The following is a 19,860-nucleotide window of genomic DNA, read 5'->3' as shown; positions in this document are numbered from 1 at the left end:
ATTTAAGGCCTAGTGGTGAATCGTGATCAAAAGATATTCAGAGCATTATTTTCCATAGTGCACCTCAAAATAATTTTGGTTCATGAGTTGATTGGGGTGGTCACTGAGTTGATAGGGGTGGTCACTGAAACAAAACACATTCACAAAATAGGAACTATATTTCAACTTTTAGACAAAGGGGGACAACATGGAGAATCCTAGAAGTTGCTCCACTATTACCCTTGTTTTGTTCTCTCCTCAACCCAAACCTAAATATCATCTCTCTCTCTCTCTCTCTCTCTCTCTCTCTCTCTCTCTCTCTCTCTCTCTCTCTCTCTCTCTATGTGTGTGTGTGTGTGTGCGCGTGTTAAGAAGAGTGTCCATGTTGCCATCATATGTGCTCCTCAACTTGCTCATTGTCTTGCTGAGACGAAGCTCTCCTCCTCTTATAAGGATGATGATTATCACGTTGATAAGGTCTCTTGACCCCCTAACATGGACAATTAGGGAGCTGACAGCACAGCTAGTTTAATGTTGCCTTGGGGAACGAGTCCTTCAAATTTGGCACATAATGGACATTGAAATCCATCAAATCAATGGAAATGAGGTTTTCAGTGTGCAAATGGTCATTTCTACCCATAGTTGGAAAAAATTGACCCAAATTCAATATAAAGTGAACCAATAGCTTAGGGAAGATTCGTGAAAGCAAACCTTCAAGTCTTATGATAGATGGTTTCAGAACATGGATTGGGATCCTTGACCCCCTTGAGAAGACTGGTCGGGAAACTAATACAAAATTTTTGTAGTGGACTTAAGTAGAAATATGTGTCAAAGTGTGGTTGTCTTCTTATCTGAAGAGCCTTACCTATCAGAGTGAGCAAATTCAGAGTGCAAAGTACAAAGTTTGTGATTAGAAAAAGTTGTACCACAAAAAGAAAGTTTGGAAAATTGTTTTGACCAAAGTAATGCTAAAAAGTGCTTGAGAATGGACTCAAACTTGCTAGAGGGTCTGAAGTGTCCAAATAAACTCAAAATCAGATTCAACTTAAATAGCTAAGATGATCATGTGGTACCACTAGAAGTTTAAGATGTTGTCCAACATGGATTGCGATCCATGACCCCCTCTGCTAGAATTCACATGTAACATCTCGACCTAGTGTCTGTATCTACCCTAGATGCACTGGTGACGTTTGGACAAATTTGGGCTTGTTTTGATCAAGCTATACTCATTTTTCATTTTATGATCGAAGTTTGTATTTTTCAACTTTTATCGATAACTTGTTGACCAATTTTGGGATCTAATATCTGGAATGTCTGCTCACACAATTCCTCGTAGAAAACCAAGGAAGCAATGGGAAGCACCTCCCTACCAAGTGATAGAGATTGCATCAAATGAGAAAGCCCATGTGTCAGATGAGGAGTTGACAAAAATACAAGTAAATATCTTTATCAACATGTTTGAAGCATCTAATGGAACAAAAGTAAAGACCACAATTTTCCCACAAGAGCCTTGGAGTTTGCATCAACAATAAGAAGTCATTGTGCAAGCTCAAGATGTCTTCAGTTTGACATCTTCTTGCGGCTCCAACCATGGAGCACAAATTTCCATAGAGCCCACGAATTGGTTTCCTCAATTCAGTACAACGGGGAAGCCATACTAACGGACAAAGATGGAGAAAAAGTGAAAGTCAGAATCAGAATGTATATGATCAATCATGCATTGCATTTACTGCCAGGAAACCACAAGCCTGCTTCTAATGACAAAAGCTACAGATAACAACAAGGCCTTTGTCAAGCAACATGCACATAAATGAAAATACAAAGACCTTGTGTACTCCAAAACAGAATTGCTACTACGTCTAACCACCCAACATCTAAAGGTCCTAAAGCCACCCAAATACACAAAGACAAATCTTCATATCGTGATGGTGATGGCTATTGGACTAGTATAACAAAGGATGATTAGATGTGACCTTGGCACATCAAGCTTGGAGAATCTTGTAGAAGAAAATAAAACTTGAAGAACAGTGCCAAAAACAAGATATACATGAACGAGGACAAGTGCTTATAAGAATCGCACACCAAGCATTGGCTATGATTGACAAGCTACCCCCGATGAAGCCCAAATGCAGCTACTCCACAAATCAAATCATACAATGAAGCCAGTGGCCAAACCTCTAGCAGTGCCATCCTCTAAGAAAATAGCGGGACAAATCTCAAGGAGAAAGAAATTGGACAATGAAGAGACGGAATCTTCTATACAACTCAATGGAGAAATAAAGCCAAAGAACAGGGAGACACCTTCTAAGTAACAATCATCCGATGATGATCAATAGGATGAGGAGGAGAAATAAGAATACAAGCTTCGTCCAATATGCCTGAAAAGAAGATATGTGGAGCATACAAAAAACCATACCTATTTCTTAGACACAAAGGTCTATGGAAGAGACTCAAGCACAATGAGAGGAAATCCACAAAAAGAGAGCAAATGAAAATAAAAATCTGGGAGTTGAGGTGGATGATGAAGGAGAGGATGATGAGAACAAGCCACTTGAACAACACAAGGCAGAAGCACTATAAAATATCAAACGATACAAAAGAAGAGTGGCGAAGGAAAATTTGGATATTGTTGGCGACATGCGGCAACGTATCCAAAAAGATCTCAAGCGAAAAGCAGAGCAAAGAGAGCAACATGCAACAACAAAACAAAAAATGGATGATCTCAAGTCATTTGATGATTCAAAATACACAGATAAAGAAGAGGCCAAAGAAGAACAAACTCAGCAAGAGCAAACGGAAGAAAAGAAAGAGGAGAAAACCAAAGAGTAGGGTGGTGTGGAGCCTTTAGAACTCCGCACAGAAAATGTTCCTTTGAGCTCAAATATACCCAACACTCCTCCTCCTACTCAAGAGTCAATGTCACCATTATCAACTCAAGAAAAGGATAAGTTGACCACAACATACCAAAAAAAGAAAAAGAGAAAGTGTCAATGTAGACGGCTGGATAGTCACTATGTGGGAACGTCTTCTTAGAAGATCGGCAGCAAATTACTTAGTAATTACTACAGTAAACCCGAAGTGTATAAATAGGGCCCATTACATTGTAATTGGGTTGGCAGTTATTATCATTTGGGTTAGCGCCTTGGCTATAATTGTACTTGAGAATCATTGGCAGTATTGTCGGTTGTACTTTCTCTCTGTAATCATATTCGATGTAAGCTTGATCTGTAATCCCAATCATGGCATATATTTCAGTTATACTTACTTCTCGTCCAGTCTTCTGAATCTTATTTCCAATACATAAGTCTGATTCTTATTTCAGTATCCACATTTCAGTCTAGTCTTTGATTCTTGTCCAGTCTGCTGTCTGAAATCTTCCCACACTAGTAGCTAAAATCTTCCAACACTAGAATTAGCTGTCTCAAGAGATTAGCTCCAATTCCATTTTGGCGATCACGGTGGCTCGAGCTGAAGCTTGTGGACTGAAAGACTCTTCTCCCAGTTGAAGTTTTCAGCAATGGCACCAAAATCCAATCGTGGCCGGAAATCTACCATTCGTGTGGACCCCATTCTTGAGGAGTCGGGAAGAGAGTCTGACCCAAAGCAAGAGAAGATGAATGACACTGAGGCTCAGTAGGAGCATAGTCAGGCTGATGAGGCGCAGGACTCACAGCAGTCCAGTCATTCTCGACGCCGACGGGCAGAACGGGAAGCACGGAAGGCAAAGAGTTCCAAGAGTTCTCAGTCTTGCGAGAGAAATGAGGATACCAAGGGCAGTAAGGGAAGTCACCGTACTTCTAGTAGACAAACTAGAGAAGACACTGACACTAAGATAGAGACAGAGATTGATTGGGATGCTGACACTGACAATTGCAAGAAGGCTCCCAAGCGTCATTCTGAATCGAAGAAGAGAAGTGGCAGGATCAGTAGTAATCGAAAGGATTATACAGCTTCACTGAAGATTTCCTTTCCAATATTCAAAGGGGGGGAAAAGGATGATCCAGATGTTCACATACAAGCTTTCGAGCAGTATGCTGAACTAAAAAACATTGATGAATATGATTGGGGGCAATATTTTCCACAAACCATAAAGGAGGCAGCGAGGAAATGGTATTACCATTACCATGCATGCCAACTGAGATCATATAACAAATTGCTTAAGGCCTTCAGGTTGGAATATTCCGACAATAGAGGGGACGAAGATATTTTCTATGAATTAGATAAGATCAAACAGAGGAATTTTTCAGTCCACAGCTACATGGAAAAGATAAAAGAGCTAACCAGGCAGTTGCAAGATTCGCCATCGGAGAATAGATTGAGGGCATGGTTCCTGAATGGGTTCAGAAGAAAGAATCTTAGGGAACAAGAAGTACCAGCCCCTACAAAAAAAATCAATGATCTGGTCCAAAGGGCACTAAAGCTGGAACAGCAGGCTAAGAAGGAAAAGAGCCACAAGAAGCGAAGGACCAGCAGTAGCTCTGCTACTGAAACTTTTGGTTCCAGTGAAATGTCGAGTAGATCCGAGAGCAGCTCCAATGAACGAGCAAAGGGGAAATCAAAGAAGGGATCATGGACCAATAAAATTGAAGAGATGGCTAGTCATATTGCAAAAATTAGCCACACAAGACAGCCAGTCCGAAAGATGGAGACTTGGTGTTCAAGATGCAAATCCAAGGACCATATCTCCACTGAATGTCCACAATGTACCTACTGCAAGGCCTTTGGTCACCTATGGAATAATTGTGGCATCGGAATTCACCATTTTAAGAAAGGAAAGGATCTGTCACTGGTTGCCTACAGTGAACCAAGTGAAGGTAGAACCAATCAAAGTAGCTCAAGAGGAGAGACCAGGTACCAGTGGTACTGGTCAGGGACGTGGTCGATACCAACCAGGAATGGGTACCAGGAGCAAGGGAATAGTCATTGAAGAAATCCCAGACATTTCAAAAGTACCAGTCAATCCTAATAGCAACAAGTGGGCTCAACAAAGGGAATTTTGGAAGGCCAAAGGTAAAGAAAAGGTGGTAGATGAGTGGCAAGAGCAGCGCGAACTAGCAGCTTAAATCATGGAGGATTTAGCTAAGAAGCTGCCAGAGCAGCCAGAAAGTTCCAAAGCTAGAGTGATTCAGAGGATACAAGCCCAATCGACTGATAAAGATCAGTTAGTACGGGCCATGACAGAGACCATGCTAGCTGTGGTACATGGACTAGCTGATGAAATGGGAGTGGATGAAAAGAGTAGAAGCACTGCAAAAGAAGAATGGCAGTGTGAAGATACCAGTTCTTCAAGCTCTGACAATCAGTCTGACCAAGAGGGAGAAGAAATTCATGTGAAAATTTGTGATAGAATCCAGAAGTTGACTGTAGAGCTGGAGGATATAAGGAAGACCTTGCTTGAGATGGCCAATTTTATCAGACAGCGCATGAAGACTGAGACAGAGGCCAGAACAGTGGACCTGATGGCTGTCCGGGATGATGAAGTTCCACTTATTCAGGTAGACTACAAGATCAGGAAGCAGTGGGAACCTCTCTCAAGCGTTATCTTGGATGGAGGGGCACGAGTCAACATAATGGGAGCCCATCTTCAGCAAAGAATGGGTATCACTGATATGAAACCAGCGCCATTCAAAGTAAGAATGGTAGATCATAGAGCTGTACAGGCGACGGGTATGATTGAAAACATGCAGATAAGAGTTGGGAGGGAGAAATTCAAAACCAGTTTCCTAGTCTTGGATGTGCAGGGAGCATATGGAATGCTACTAGGACGCCCATGGTTAAGAACAACACATGCTGTTCATGACTATGAAAAACAAACTTTGACCATAGAAGGGGCCAGTGGCAGAATCCAAATCCAGACCAACAATAATAGGAGCTGGAAAAAGGAGCTGAGGCCAAAGGAGTTGTGTCAGAAGTACAGAGCCAAGAAGATCGAGCGAATGCTAGCGGCTATGAACATATTCCCTTTGGCAGAAAACAATTTGAATGCAGTCTTGTTGAACAAAGAGCAGGCTGACAAGCAGAAGAGACAATTCCCTGATCAGTTTACCGAAGTCAATACAGGGGAAAGAACAGTTCAACTAACTGGAAGGATGGTGGAACCAGCTGATACTGGTATAGTAGAGGAACCAGTATGTTCTGAAGAGTACCCACTGGATCAGAATAATGATTCAGAAATGAATGGACCATCATGGGATTACGCTGAAGAATCGACCAAACGAAAAGGAGGCGGACCAACCTGGTTGCTTCCCGATGACCAAGAAGTAGAAGAGTGGAACCTAGGATCAGAGGAAAATTCTAGAAGGATCAAGGTTAACAAGCACCTCAACCCGGAAATGAAGGAAAAGGCACGAAAAATGTTCCAAAACTATAAAGATGTGTTTTCCTGGGAACATATAGATCTGAAGGGAGTAGATTCTGAAGTCTGTCAACACCGAATACCACTGAAACCGGATGCTAGGCTAGGAAGATTGCAAAGATACCGGATGAACCCCAACTATGCAAAGAAGGTCAAGGAGGAGATTGATAATCTTCTCAAGGCTGGGTTCATTACGGAAGTGGCAAGCAGTGGTTGGCTATTTCCCATAGTCTTCGTTCCCAAAAAGAATGGGAAATTGAGAGTTTGTGTCGACTATAGGAAACTAAATGCCCAGACTATTAAGGATCCATTTCCCTTACCTTTTACTAATATGTTGCTTGATGAGATCGTAGGATATGAGATGTATAGCTTCATGGATGGTTATCGTGGCTATAACCAGTTACAGATCGCTCCTGAAGATAGAGCTAAGACCACTTTCATCATTGAGTGGGGAACTTTCATGTATCTGGTGATGCCTTTTGGCCTGTGCAATGCACCAGCTACTTTTCAGCGGTGTATGATGGAGATGTGTAATGAATTTCTTCATCGGTTCCTCGCCATTTTCATGGATGACTTCACTGTCTATTCAGATGAGGAACAACACCTTCTATTCCTAGAAATGGTTTTCAAACGCTGTCAGGAGAAGTGGATTTGTTTGAATCCATTCAAATCTGTTCTTTTAGTTTGGAAGGGACAGCTACTGGGACATGTGGTTTCCCGCAATGGAATAGAGATGGCCAATGACAAAATATAGTGTGTCCAGCAAGCTAAAGCACCCAGAACTGCTTCAGAGTTGAGTTCTTTCTTGGGTTATGTGAATTTCTATAGAAGATTTGTACACAAGTTTGCTTCTCAAGCAGTACCACTATATGAGCTTACAAAGAAGACCAGTAAGTTCAACTCGACTGCTGAGTGTGAGGAGAGTTTCTAGAATTTGAAAAAAGCCATTACCAGTAAAGCAGTCCTTAGGCAGCCGAATTGGGATATTATTTTCCACGTACAGGTAGATGCTTCAGGATTGGCAATGGGGGCAATATTAGCTCAGCTAGATGACAGAACAAACTATCCGGTCTATTTTGCTAGTCGCAGATTCAGTCAGGCTGAACAAGGCTATAGGATTACTGAGAGAGAAGTCCTCGGAATGGTTTTTAGCGCCAAGAAGTTCAGGCATTATCTATTGGGAAAGTTATTCCATTTTTATGTGGACCATCAAGCTCTTCTGTTTCCGATTAACAAAGTCATTATTCAAGGCAGACTGATAAGATGGATGATGTTCTTTATGGAATTTGAATTCAGAATTTTCCATAAGCCTGGCTGAAACTATTGTGGAGCTGATTTTCTTTCAAGAAGTACGGAAGGATATTCAGAATCACCCTTGAGAGATGAACCAGTGGATGCTGATTTATTTCAGCTAGAGGCAGAAGAATCAGTGGATCCTGAATGGTATGATATTTATCAATTCCTTTCCCAAGGTGCCTAGCACTAGCATGATCTCTGAATTAAAGTTCGAGAATTCTAGAAAGGAGACTTAGTGCTTATATATCAATCTAGACTGGGTCCAAAGAAGCCGAACTTGAAGATTGCCTGGGAAGGACCTTTTGAGGTAGATTGGGTCTTCTCCAATGGCACAGTCATAGTGAAAGATTTATCTGGACTGATGTTGCCAGGAGTATATAATGGAGCAAAGATCAAGCTTTATTATTCAGAGACCAAAGAAACTGGGTCAGAACAAGGTACTAAGGAACTGGAGGTTGTTATTTAAGAGATACCGAAATCCGACATTTTTGGACTTTTTCATGTGCAACCAGTTCCAGCTTCAGAACCAGTACTAGAAGAACCAAATCCGGTTGACCTTAGAATTAGTACCAACATGGTCAAGCCAGACTGGAAATCAGTCCAGTACCAGTATGGATACACTTTCCAATCTTTAAGCGTCCAACGATCAAATGGCATGCCAATGCTAATAATTTCAAGGATGGATCGCAGTCTTGTCCAATGCATGTCTGCCATGACATCAACGACACACAAAAGTCTAGGAGCGGCGAGTGGTGGAGCTTTTATGGCGCGAACACATATAACAGTCAGGAGAGTTAACATTTTTCCTCATAAATCCCCTGCGCGACGCTTCCCTCCTGTTAACCATTCGCCATCGCCAAGCTTCGAGGTTTCTTCGCTGCAGCCGCAAACTTCAACCTCTGACGAGAAAATTGACTGCCAGATAGTCTTGCCAACGACACCAAGAAACGGCTTCGACACGACAAGTAATTCATCTTCTCCTTCGCTTGTTTCATCGTCATCGACCTCACAGTGTATGGGTAGAAGGAAACGCTCAGAGAAGATGCAGGAGTCTCTTGAGGAAACCAAGGCCATAGTTGCTGAGGCAAAGGAAATCCTTCCCATTATCCCGTACAGTAAAATCTAGCGTTATGTATTTACTGATCAAGCAATGACTCTGCTACAACTCTGGGATCTTCAAGTTGTGTTGCAAGCTACAAGGATTGTTTTTGATGCAGATATCATCAAGAAAGTTCTTGATTCCTTTGACGTTGAAAATGGCAATGCCAGGGTAAATAGTAGGAAGGTGTCATTGACACTAGAAGCCATAGCATTTGAATTCCGGATGCCCAATGAGCCCAAACCTTCTATGGAAACTACGTAGCAAATAAGTATCGCTCTGAAGGAGGATGAAACGGCTAGAGGGAAGCGCAAGGCAAGTGCTCAAGGAGTTCTAGTAGTAGGACTGGAAGCCTCCACTACTTACATGTTTGTAGCCGAAGCAGTAAGCCTTAAGAACAACCCAACGTATGTATCCAAAAAATTCTTTGCTATGCTGCTAGCCAAGATACTGGATCCACAGGTTCCTAACAACCTTTGTCAAATTCTCTAGCTTAATGTAATCCAGGAGACTGCCAAGCTAAAATCTCAAACTGTTTTCAAGGCCTGGTATGTTTGGCAATTCCTGTATTGGGCTATTGCTGCAGATGTTAATGAACAGGTAAAGAAGGCTTGGAGTGAGAAGCCAATTCCTGAACCAAAGAACATTGAACTAGCCTCAGACGAGGAGAAAACAGACAGTCAAACCATTTCAACCGACCTCAAAAGGAAAGCAACTGCAGAAGAGGCTGGCAGTTCGAAGAAGCCAAAAATTACAAAAAGCAGTGAATTTTTGAAGCAGATAGAAAGCCAGGTCAAGGCAGTAACCACTGAGAAAGCTATAGTGAGTCAGACTGAGTAGCAATCTGCTCAGAAGACTCTGCCTGACCAGTCAGTTGTAAAAAATACAGTTGCTACTGGGTCTGGGAAAGATCATGGCAAGCCAACCACTGTTGAGAAGATAGCAACTGGTAAAACAGGATAAGTTGCAACAAATGCAAACTCAGCAATTGAAAGGGCATCTTCTGCTCAGCAAAGCTGATTATGCAACTCTACACTACGTGGCTCCAGTGGCAATATATCAGCCCACTGATTCTGATCCAACCACAGTCAAAGACAGATGTTCAGTCCTTATACAGTCTTCTTGGAATACCATTGTCAGTTGTATGGGAGAACTGATGGAGGCTGCTGGATCAGAAGAGGAAGTCAAAAAGCTCAAAGCTACCTTGACAGAAGCACATCATCAGATTGAAAAGCTCCAGAAGGAGCAAAACATACAACATAGGGTACTGGAAGCTCACTCAGAAAGGACTAATGAGTTGTTGAACAAAAAGCTAGCTAAGGCTGAATCTGAAACAATGATCATCAAGAATCAAAGGAATGAAGCACTCAGAGTTGCCAAGCGGGCTGAAACAATGCTCAGGATGAAGTGGGCGAAATTTAGAAAACTGCTACTGCACCATACAACTCTGAAGGCTTCCCTGACTGGAAGATACATCTATAACAGCTTCTCTGAAATTTTAAATCCATCAGGCAATGCTGTTTTCAATTTAGAGAATTTAAAGTCCTTGATGGAAAGTATGCAGAGCGATTTGCAGGACAAGGTGAGTGAGTACAATAATGCTCTGATGAACCAAGCTATAATGGATTATATTGAGCAGCAGACTTCTTCGGATGAGGAAGAAGAAGACGAAGAAGATGAAGCTGATCAGGAGGAGGATGATCAAGAAGCTGGGCATACAAAGGATGATGATGATGCCCCACCATCATCTCCACCTCCAGGACCTGGTACTGGTGGGACGGGGCCAAATGAAGGAGGCCACCTAGACCAGCTAGACCAGAATGAGGGACCAGTTGCTGATCATCAGCATTTACTACAACTCATTACCCTGAATAGGAAATTGAGACATCAACATGCCTCCATCACTAGACAGTATCTGGAGGATGATGATCTCTTGACTGACTTGGAAAGGTTTCAAAGGCTATATGTGGGGGCCAGGGAAATGGTAGAACATTGGAAATCAACAGCTTTTCATGATAAAGAAGCTTGCCGACTACCTGCGCATCCCAGTACAGTCCAACTGTTGAACTAGTTCCTGAATGGATACTCAATGCTGATGAGAGAGTGGCAAACCCGCACTGGCAAAGGTAGTCTAATGCAAATTGTCATTCCCTAGCCCTGGAACTGGAACTTCTGCTGGGTAACAAACCAACTTACCACTGTATGAAGGATGTTAGGATACAACTCAAGGAAGTTTTGATGCAAATGCAAACTGCAAGAGGTGTTTTGGATCAGAGAGTCAAAGACATTCTTGAGGACCAGACAGCCACTAGTAGAGGACCTCAGACACGAATGTCAGTCGGAGCACAGGCAACTGCTCTCCGAACACTGTTCCAGCCAGTGAGAATCACCAGAAAGGAGAACCAGGCTGTTCTCAATTTCTTAGAATTTGTGTCGGATTCTCCAGTTCTCTTGTATGCTGTTCCATCAAGAGAAACCGAGTTGCCAAGATTCTTTCCAGTGCTGTATCCTCAACATCAAGAACAATTGATCGTCTCACATACTTAAAAATTATTGATGAGCTTCAGGATTGGTATGAGTGGTCAACTATGAATGGAAGACTTGGCAGACGTTGTTCCATGATGCTCTCCAAATCAATGACATTAAGGCACTAAAAGAGGAGATGCAAAGGATCCATCTGTGTATGGGCCAGTGGAAGATTCAAGTCAGAGGACTGACGAGGATTACTAATTAGTTGCTACAACTTACGGTCGAATCTTCCAAATTTCCTGAAAAAGACATTGCAGCAAAGCCGGGTCTGGCACCACAGTACAGGGAGATGGCTGAGATTCTTTTTGAACCTCGAGTCAAAACTAATCAGCCTCTTCCAGAAGGATAGATCCATACTGCTTCGCATTGTCATCAGCTGGCCAGCACCAGACTGAGCAAGGGCAGGCGTACAATCTATGATCCTAACACCAAAGCCTATCATTCTCTCACGCCTTATGAAGTAGAGATGACCACCAACCGGCGGGATCAGCTTGAGCAGGAGGCCATTTACCGACTGATTCAGAAGGAGAATGCTAGTACTGGGACTTCTCAGGCACCGTCCCAGTCAAAAGGCAAAGGCAAACGGAAGACGGTCCAATGGAAGGATACTGGGTAGTTCCATCTCAGAGGCGACTTTTCTTCTCAGCAGGTAGGGAGAGATGACAGCTCTACTTTGGCTTGGTGAGAGCTCCACCTTGGCTTTTCCGCTGCCTCTTGCGATCCTTGGCCTTTTCAGCTGCCTACTCATAATCTTTGTATGGCCATTATATCAGTGGTCAAGCCGGCATCCCAACATCAGAACCAGACTATGGATTTTTCAGTATCACATCAGAATCAGACAAGGGAATTTTTCAAAAATTTTGGAATCTTGCCAAAATTCAAGAAAGAAAGGAAGGATGTAGACGTCTGGATAGTCACTATGTGGGAACGTCTTCTTAGAAGATGGGCAACGAATTACTTAGTAATTACTATGGTAATTACTATAGTAATTACTACAATAAACCCGAAGTGTATAAATAGGGCCCATTACATTGTAATCGGGTTGGCAGTTATTATCATTTGGGTTAGTGCCTTGGCTATAATTGTACTTGAGAATCATTGGCAGTATTGTCGGCTGCACTTTCTCCCTGTAATCATATTCGTTGTAATCTTGATCTGTAATCCCAATCATGGCATATATTTCAGTTATACTTACTTCTCGTCTAGTCTTCTGAATCTGAATCTGAATGTGAATCTGAACCTTATTTCCAGTACATAAGTCTGATTCTTATTTCAGTATCCACATTTCAGTCTAGTCTCTGATTCCTGTCCAGTCTGCTGTCTGAAATCTTTCCACACTAGTAGCTGAAATCTTCCAACACTAGAATTAGCTGTCTCAAGAGATTAGCTCCAATTCCAGTCAACAACACCACCCACACATCAAGTAGTGGGTATAGCTGGTAACAAAGAAGGGAAGGATCAGGCTCCACTGGTAACTTTGAAGCTAGAAAACAAAGACAAAAAGGAGGTGGCAATAGAGAAAGAAAAAGTCCGTACCTCTAGACAACCACCACAGGTTACGGAGACAAGGCAGATGTCTTCCCTCTCTCAAGAAATTATAGAAGAAGGAAAGCGGTTGGTAGGAGCCTTTGACATTGATGAACGTTTGGAATATATCAAAATTCCATTCCAATGTCAAAAGGAGCTCAATAACTTAAGAGGAATGGAGTTTGAGGACATTAAAGTAGAAGCAGCAAGAGCAATCAAGTCGAATCTCCAACTACAAAACAAGATTGAGAAATAAAAAAGAATATAGATAGAGCTTCAATCTGAATTGCAAAGAGAGCAAGAAAAAGCTGCTCATTATGATAAGGGAGCTCAAGAGTTTAGTGAAGGAAATACCAATCTATAGGTTGAGCAACAACGGCTAGAGGACGAGCTCAAAGAAGAACAGTAGAAAAATGTAAAGCTAGGAGATTCTTATGGGGTAGTCAAAACCACACTCACCTAGCTCTTGGAAATACAAGACATCCTAGCCCTTTTTTCTACCTCATCAACACCAATCACAATTGCACAAGAGCTCAAAGATCTAGAGGAGGCTTTAGCTCAAGAGAAATATGATCGACAAGTCATGACTATAGCGCACAAGGCCATTCAAATACAGAAACATGATGAGATAAGTCTTCAAAGGGACCAATTGGCTAAAGAAAAAGAGGAGCTGACAGCACAAAGCGTCGTGCCAAGGTAGTAGGAATTTTTTCTCCATCAGAAAAGTATATGGTGAACATGGTAAAACGAGTCATCAATCAAATGAAGGATGTTTCGGATCTCACATGGAAAATGCTGGTGAAGATTGCCAAGATGTTAATCACATGCACAATGCAGTGAAACATCTATGGCAGGTCTTCCTAGAAGGAACCACAGTCTTGTGATCGAATTTGAATACAAAGATGCGCAGGAAAATTGTAATCATGGGATTGTATGGCCGCGTCATGTTTTTGCCATGTCACTACATGCAAACATTCAAGGAGGCATTCATGACCGGGTTCTTCAAGCTTGATTCATCCATCTTCAATGCCATGACAATGAGTTTTTATTCCAAACATATAGCTTATTAGATCACATTGATCGGCAATCCTTTTAGAGAGTTGGCTACAAAGGTGGAGATTGAAGCACGAGCAAAACAATTTACTTTGCTCACTTGTACACTAGAAAAGTGTACATTGGACTATTGAATAAAGCTACATTCATCTCCATCCAGGAATTATCCAAGCAAGGAAAAGACACTAAATAGCAGACCAAGATAGTTTGCACAAGGATATGCAAAGACTAGGAAGGGGGGAATGTTGGCAATCAAGCCAGAGGGGCGCTCTTTGAGTCGACCCCTTCTTCCATGCACCCAAAATTTTGATATATCTTCATTATGTTTTTTTAGAAGCTTTGTAATTATTTGATACTCTTTGATGGTTGTAGAGGGGTAATATTTGAAGAGTAGAATCACAAAGTCTATAATGACATGTGAGTCTTGTAAAGTTGGCAAATGGCCAAAAGAGCCCTAGGTATAAAGTCTATTTTGTAAAGTGGAAAAAGGACACATTATCATTATCAGGTTTTGATGATTGAAGTGTACGACTGAGAGCGACTACTCTCTTGCAACTTGTAATCATCGTATCTTGAGGTCTAGTAATGGAATTTATATTGTGAATCTTGCATTGTAGTCCTTGTCTAATGCTCTTTCATTCAAGGACATTCATTGTCGATTCCATTATGATTTATGACTATATGGTTGTAGACTAAATCTACTGATTTGAGTGCATCACTGGCTGCTTTTTGATTTTTGACCTTTGGAGAGTGCTCCTGGACCCTAGGGTGACCTTTTTGGTATGTTCTATTTCAATTTCCAAGACCTTGACCATAATGGATCGTGATTTTGGTACCTCCTTGAAAGGCGACCAAACTCGATAGGTTATTGCCCCTAAGTGTCATGGACATCATTCTAAAGTTGTGTAGCATTTGGATTCCATCTTAGTGCAAAAACAGGTTGATGGTTGAGTATGGTGATATATAACATAATCATTTTTCTATATCTGAGAGCAATAGATTTGCATGTGCTAGAGATAGTGCTATTTCGTAGGTTCACTTCTTCAGGTTGACACCCTCAACGAGTCTCCGTGCCCCATCCGACCTGCTTTCTTGAGTACTGAAATTATGTTAGTGTTAGAAAGCTAAGTTATAGACGTCCATCTCGCGACGGTGACCCACTAACACTAATGTAGATGAATATATATATAAGAGAAGATATTGATGAGTGTTGCAAGATTAGGGTCTAAAACTTGGATGACATAGGAAAAAAAACCGATGGAGAAAATGTGCCTTTGTTATAAACTGTTATTGGAGTTGAGAAGTTGGACTTGAAGTACCTATTCATGCTAGTTGAGTGCTTGGAAGAAATACTTATGGAGGATAAATTCCGGTGTCAAGCTCCTATAAAACCAAGTTACAACATTCTACAATGAAGTGAACCCAAAGCATTGAAATCTAGTCCACAAACCAGTAGTCTAGGTTAATTTTGGCAACAAATACACCATACATGTTTATAACCTCGAGCACTATCCAAGTCTACTTTTGGAATCACAAAAACAAACTTAAATCACAAGTTATAAATAAAAAAAGCAACCAGAGAACCACACGCAAAACACAAAAAATTAGTGAGTGGCTTACGTTGATGTGTAGAGATTTCAATTGGAAACACAATTTTTCTCTTGGATTAACAATTTGTCTTCAAAATAAAGAGATACACGTAGAAAAAAAACATGTATATAGAAAAACGCACACATCATGCTAAGCACTCAATTCATTTTACAAAATCTAGCCTTTATACTTTGCCAATGGTCAAAATCTAGTCCCTTGACTCATATGGCTCAAAAAGACTACCAGACTAAGTACCCTAGGTAAATGAGTTGCAAGCTAGAAACCACTAGCCTCAATCTAATCACTTGAATGTCACATATACAACAAAAAAAGTACATTCATGGAATCTCTTTTTCAGTGGCATGTATTCTCACCTTCGATGGTGTGTGTTGCCAACAACGGTTTTTACCAAGCTAAAAGCCATCAAGAAAACTTTCAAGAAGTTGAACATTTTTTTTCTCCACCAATCTATTTGGTATCATTCTAAACTTCTTGAAAGTAGTCAAAGACTAGAATTTAGTTATCAATAAAATCTCATGTTAGTTCGAGTTTGAGTGAGTCACTAGTAGTTTTTTTATGGTCAATAAACTCAACTTATAGGGGTTCTAGACAGTACTAGTCTATTGATACTTGAAAGGAAAATCCAATTGGAAGTTTATATGTATGTGATCTTTCACGTGGAATCTATGCTCTAATGTTCGCTCTTGTCATGAAAAATCTATTCTCTACAGATTGTTATGAGAGATCTACTCCCCAAGGTGAATGTAAACTGATGTGGAGTTGTGTGCAAAGGGAGAATTGTTGGGTTATTTTCACAAAGGTGTCCAAAAGGATGTTACAAGATTGAAGGAAGAGGGGGCATATGAGGTGTGGGGAGAGCTACATACAGAAGAAAAGTTTAAGCTCAAGTGGTTGATGGTTTTGCATTGATAGCCGTTGTTGGGAAACAAACAAATTGAAACACCTCTATAGCGATGTCACCCAAGAGCGTTGAAAGAGAACTACAAGACACCAAAATCTTCACAAAATCCTTTTGAAAAACCACAAGTCCAATAGGAGTAGACCCTTGGGAATTTACTAGCCGTCGCCCACCCAAGAGACTATGTCACATAGGAGCAAAACCCTATCAAAGCACGGATTTACAGCACATGCCGACCAATGCATATGAAGACAAGAGCCTCTCCTTTCACAATCAAACATCACAAACCCACAAATTCAACATCAATTCCACAATTCATAGATACATGCCCTCCGAATCTGTCTACACACAATTTGCCACTAGGCTGCCATAGCCATAACCCTGCAGAGAACTAGTCGTAACCTGATGAGCACAACTCCAATTGGGGCACTTTAAAGCTTGAGAGAAATCTTGAAAAATGACTGGCGAGAAATATGAAGATGACTAAAATTGATTCCATACGCCCCCATGAGCAAAATTGACGTGAACAGAGAGCTGTCCCAGCACGACTACATGTAGAGAAGGCTAGTCGGGGCAAAAAGCTGCATCCAAGAGCACCAAGGAGACAGAACGAGCTAAAACCTGCAAATTTCTGATCTTTGGCTGAACTTTTTTTAGTTTGTACATGAGTTTTAGTTATATACAAGGCTCACTTCAAAAAACTCACTCACGGGCACTTACAGTAGCCTGACAGCTATCACTAGACTAGCGACTTGCAGTGCATGTACATGTGCTTGCTAAAGCAAGCTAAAAAACCCACAAAAAAAAAGCCCACACTCCCTTTTGACATTGGGCATCATGTCCGTATGTACAAATTTACAAAAAACGGGGTGTCAGAAATGCGCCCAACATAGTTTGCCACACCCCTGCCTGCTAGATCATTCATGATCAACAGCACAAAAGAGATCGTGTAAACCACATGAGGGAGTCTTCACCTCATCTTCATCATTATCCACATGATCAGAAAATTCTTCAAAAGAAGGCTCATACTCAATCACAGTCATCAACCTTGCAACATATTTCTTCAACCTGTAGCCATTCACACGTGCTTTATGCAGGGTACCATCCAAGTCAGCAAGCTGATATGTGCCATTCGAAAACCTGTTTAAGACCAAGAAAGGACCTTGCCACTTGATTTGAAATTTCTTTTGAAAAGTTCTATCAAGCTTACTATTGTAATGAAGCACCATGTCACCCTTCTTGATGTCCTTGTTCTTTACCTTCTCATTTTCCTTTGCTTGAGTCTTCTTCAAGACCTGCTCATAATGCTCAAAAGCTAACACCCTATCCAATTGTACACATTTCAAATATAAAAGTCTTTCCTTGAATACATCCTTGGGCTCTTCTTCAAGCTTTAGCATCATCTTCCAGGATGGTATCTCCACCTCAATAGGAACTAAAGCCTCTTTGCCAAAAACTAGATGGAAGGGAGAAAAACCAATACCTGATTTGATGGCAGTCCTATAAGCCCACAGAGCACAAGGTAGCTCTAAATCCCAAGTCTTCACATTGTTTCTTGTCATCTTTGTAAGCATCCTTATGATCTCTCCATTAAACCTTTCATTCATGCCATTGCATTGGGGATAATATGGAGTAGTAAACCTGCTATGCACATGAAGCTTTTCACATAGATAATCCACCAACTCTCCCCTGAAACCTGGACCCTTTTCAGAAAGTAACTCCAATGGCATGCCAAATTTGCAGCAAATATCTTCATATATAAATAAGGAAACATCTTTACTCGTGATGTGCTTAACAGCTTTGGCTTCAGCCTACCTGGATAGATAGTCAACAGCAGTAAGTATGTAGCATTTGCCTCTAGCTGTCATAGGTAGAGGACCTATTGCATCAATACCCCACTTCTCAAACACATCATAAGCCAAAATGGTGCCTATAATTTCTGATTTGAGAACCCTATTTTCCATGCTTTGACACTCTTTACAAGACTTGCACCAATGATGAACATCACGTTGAACACTTGGCCACACATAACCCTCCTGCAAGACTTTATGCAAAGTGATCTTTGCAGCAAAGTGACCACCACAAGAACCCTCATGATTCTCCTCTAAAAGTTTGTAAATTTCCTCTTTCCAAGGCACTTTTCTCATCACAAGATCAGCCCCCTTCATATACAAGGCATCACCAAGTAGAACATACCTTTTGGCACGACGTAGGAAGGCGTACTTTTTTGGCTTTTCCAACTCTGATGGAAGCATACCTGTTTGTAGAAACTCTTCCTCTCTCTGTAAAGCTTCCCTTCCCAAATAAAGAGGAGAATCAGCCCTTATCACATACAATTGCCCAATTGAAGCTTGCGCTGCACCATGTGCTTCTTCATTTTGAAACCTGTCCACATGCCTTAAACTCCAAGCTTCAAAATGCTTAAGCAGATTCCTTACTTGAAAACACATATTTTTCAGCCTTGGATTCTTACTTTGCCACACCCCAAGTACTTGCTTAACCAGCAAAAGAGCATCACCTCTTACCCTCACACGACGGATGCCCAGCTCAAGGCAAAGGTTGAGACCTTTCTCCAAAGTAGCATACTCAGCTTCATTGTTGCTTTGTGCTGTAAGCTTCAAACTCCTTTTAGTTACAAAAGCACCTTGACGATCATAAACTACCACACCTCCTGAAGCTTCACCATGTGCTTTCCTGTAAGAGCCATCAAAAAACAATAGATAGGCATTGTCTATGTCAGGAGCTTCCGTGTGTTGCTTCTTCACAGCATCCTTCTTAAGAAGAAGAGGGCTTTCCTTATAGGTAAGCAAATCAGCCAATGTAGCCCTTGTACTCTCCTCAAGAAGAAAAGAGAATTGGAATTCTTGTAGCTCCACAATCCACTTCATGAGCCTTTTTGACAAAGTAGGGCTATTCACCAATTGAGGTAGAAGAGTGTAGCTAGTGAGGAATGTGAATGGTTTAGGGAGAAGGTAGTGCCTAAACCTTCTACATGCATAAATCACACTCACCATAATGAGATCCACATCAGTATAGACTCTCTCCACCTCTAGCTTCACCCTGCTAGCAAAATAGATAGGCTTCATGTAGTAGGAATTGTTACCTTGTTGAAGAAGCATAGCTCCAATAGCATCCTCACCTACTGATGGATTCACATAAAAATCCTTATCCCAATTAGGAGATTGCATAGCAGGAAGAGAACCAAGAACCTCTTTGATACCTTGAAAAACCTCTTCACATTCATTTGTCCATTGTAGAGGATCCAACCTTGCTACTTGTTGTAGAGGATAAAGAAGTTGAGAGGACAAAGGAATGAACCTTGCCATATACTTCACCTTTTGAATAAAAGTAGAAAGTTTCTTTGTATCTTTAGGTGATGGGAGGAGCACCAAAGCCTTCACTTTGTCAGGATCCGCTTCAATCCCATTCTCTGAGATCATATGCCCCAAAAACTTCACTCTTGGTTGAGCAAGATGACATTTCTTTGGGTTGAGTTGACCTCCACTTTCATCA

This window comes from Adiantum capillus-veneris, chromosome 9 (genome assembly GCF_014529385.1).
Source record: "Adiantum capillus-veneris isolate H3 chromosome 9, ASM1452938v2, whole genome shotgun sequence".
Classification (NCBI taxonomy): Eukaryota; Viridiplantae; Streptophyta; class Polypodiopsida; order Polypodiales; family Pteridaceae; genus Adiantum; species Adiantum capillus-veneris.
This window is presented reverse-complemented; position numbering follows the sequence as displayed.